Genomic DNA, 3,492 nt, shown 5'->3' with positions numbered 1-3,492 from the left:
CATGAAAATGGCACAAATGTAGTTCACAACAACATGAAGAAATGGTCTACCAAATGTATGCAGGGTTGGGGAGGAATATCATTGAATATCCTGGTGGTCATTGTCCCAGCCAGACAAGCAGGCAGACAGGCAGCACAGAGAGAGCAGTGGCATTATTGTAACAGTTATTGTGACAGCCAGTCAGTTAGTGGTTGTGGATGTGGTTGAGTCATCATTCAGGGACTTTAGCTGTACAGGAAGCAACGCAGCAACCAACCCCAGGAATCACATGATGGATGGCTTACTCACTCTGTCCATGAAGAGTGTGTGTGTGTGTGTGGAGGGGGGGGGGGCTCCTCTTCCTTTAGCTCCAATCACTACCGGGGAAAACCCCTCATTAGGCCTCACCTGACCCTCCTACATACCACTCTGCCCTTACACCCCAATCCCTCCCTTCTTCAACCTACACACAGATAGTGAGGAGGGAGACCGTTTTGAAGGTCACCCACGATCTTGCTATTCACCCTGTCTCCTCTGACTGTTCTGCTGCTCTTTTCATGATTCCTTTACTTTCTTCTCTCTCTTCATTATTTATTACTCTCTTTTCTCAGCCCTCATTTGCCGCCCTCTGCCTCTTGACTCCCTACACACGTTCTTTAGATGTATCTTTCTTCACCTTCTCTATTATTGTCTCGTCTCCTTTGTCACTCCTGACCATTTTCCCTCTCATCCCGCTTTCCCTATTCTCTCTTTAACTTCTTCCACTGTAAAAAACAAACAATAATAATAATAAATAAAAAAAAATGGGGACCTGTGGCCTCATTATTTACCTCTCCACATTCCACTTTAAGCCTGCTGATATAGAAAAATAGAAAGATGAAAAAACACAAAAACAGAATAAAAAAATTCCAAGGGACCACAAACGCTGTCTACTGAACTCCTAGGGAACATCCCCCCCACTGAGCGATGCCCCAGAACGAGCAGATCAAACGCCTCTCTCCCTAACTTTCTTTTTTCCCTTTCTCTCTTTTTTCTCTCCACCGATCCCTCTATTTTGGTGTTCCTCTTTCATGTTAGGGAATAGTGGCTTAAGTGGCTATATTGGTTTCTGACGGGCCTCTCAAATGAAGCCTGTGTGAGTTGGCTGAGAGGGGAAGTAAATTGGTTGGTTCTGGGGGCTGTGGCCCTGGTGGCGACCAATGCTGTGAACTCTTTGATCTGCACCGTTGCAGGATGAGACAGCTAGACAGCCACACACACGCATGCAGGTACACATGCACGCACACACACCCATACCAACACACACACACACAAAGTGGAGGGGTCATGGGTGGGGAGGGAGGGAGATTGAATTGGACGGATGAGTCACACTATTTTCATTCTTGGAACAAGCCTGTTTCGTTACAGTATATTCTGGTTATTGCCTATCATGACATGGGGATTGAGCGAGTGCCCTGAATTATTGATTTTCACATTGAAGGCAAGATTATGAAGGAGAAGATATGTGAAGCTACACCCCCATCTTGTGGCAGCCATGCAATATGGCACCACAGGTTTGACAGGCTTTTATTGAGAGATGTGTCCTTAAACTGAAGCAGAAGTCAGTTGACTGTCTACTACCAACAACAGCTCAACCATGTCACAATCATGGAGCTGTTGATCCTTTTATTTATCATCTTCTCAGATCTTCGGGGGCTATAATCAGCCTTGTCGCAGGGTAGTAAGTTGGTGGTCTGTTGATATTCTCTCAGTGGTGTGGGGGCTGTCTTTTGGCAAAGTGGGTGGGGTTATATCCTGCCACAGTGTCTGAGGCCTACCTGGCCTGATGATTCCTGGCTGTCGACCTGGTTGTGCTGCTGCTCCAGTTTCAACTGTTCTGCCTGTGGCTATGGAACCCTGACCTGTTCACTGGACTCTCTCTCTCTGAATGCTCGGCTATGAAAAGCCAACTGACATTTACTCCTGAGGTGCTGACCTGTTGCACACTCTACAACCACTGTGTTTAAAATTTGACCCTGCTGGTCATCTATGAACATCTTGAAGAGCAATCGAGCCTTAACGGCCATGTACTCTTATCTCCACCCGGAACAGCCAGAAGAGGACTGGCCACCCCTCAGAGCCTGGTTCCTCTTCCTGGGTTTCTGCCTTTCTATTCACTGTGTTTCTACATCTGCATTGCTTGCTGTTTTGGGGTTTAATTAAGGATTAGCACTTTTTTTTCAATTGCCGCCTAAAATGACATACCCAAATCTAACTGCCTGTAGGTCAGGCCCTGAAGCAAGGATATGCATATTCTTGGTACCATTTGAAAGGAAACAGTTTGAGGTTTATGAAAATATGAAAGGAATGTAGTAGAATATGACACAATAGATCTGGTAAAAGATAATACAAAGAAGAATACAACCATTCTTTTGTATTTTTTTTTGTACCATCATCTTTGAAATGCAAGAGAAAGGCCATAATGTATTATTCCAGCCCAGGTGCCATATATATTTTGGCCACTAGATGGCATCAGTGTATGTGCAAAGTTTTAGACTTAACCATTTAATTTCTGTTCAAAATGTTATATCAAGACTACCCAAATGCCTCATTTGAATACCTAATACCTACCCAAATACCTAATACCTACCTAATTTGTTTATTAACTGTTCATGTTCAAAATTGTGCACTCTCCTCAAACAATAGCATGGTATTCTTTCACTGTAACAGTTACTGTAAATTGGACAGTGCAGTTAGATGAACAACAATTTAAGCTCTCTGCCAATATCAGATATGTCTATATCTTGGGAAATGTTCTTGTTATTTACAACCTCGTGCTAATCGCATTAGCCTACGTTAGCTCAACCGTCCCGTGAAAGGGACTCCGATCCCGAATACGTTTTTAAGACTGGGTTTCTGTTTAGCACTTTGTGACATCTACTGATGTAAAAAGTGCTTCATAAATACATTTTATTATATTTTGTCAAAGGCCATCACTATGTCCTCTGTGGGTGTGCCCTTATAGGAGGAAGTATGTGGCTATATTCCAATGATCTACCCTTGTCCCAAACTGGGTGAAGCCAGGGTAGAGAATCTGAAAGAAGCCAGTGTCTTGATTAATGTAGGAAGATGTCTGATGCCTATGATAAAGAAAACCAAGTTCCTCAAATGATCTATATATTCACAGTGTGGGATTAGGTTGTGGCAATATTTTTAGGACATGTCATTATGTCTTTGTTTATCATAACATATTTATATATTTTATAATTATGAATTGCGTGTTCAATAAACTCAACCATTATTGTGTTGTTGATGCCATGACCCTGATGTTGGTTTGCAGGTAAATGGAGCTGTTTCCTTGTGCATATATTTGGCAGATTTACTCAATTGTACCTGTCAAACAAGCTATTCCTAATCTGCACACAACATACTTCCCACTCTCTATTCACTATCTCGCATCCAGTGAAAGGCGCTTGTTTATGACAGTGCAAAAACGGTTTATGACAGGGTTTCGGGTAGCGACCTAGGGCGAAA

Source organism: Oncorhynchus nerka, unplaced genomic scaffold (genome assembly GCF_034236695.1).
Source record: "Oncorhynchus nerka isolate Pitt River unplaced genomic scaffold, Oner_Uvic_2.0 unplaced_scaffold_16___fragment_2___debris, whole genome shotgun sequence".
Lineage (NCBI taxonomy): Eukaryota > Metazoa > Chordata > Actinopteri > Salmoniformes > Salmonidae > Oncorhynchus > Oncorhynchus nerka.
This window is presented reverse-complemented; position numbering follows the sequence as displayed.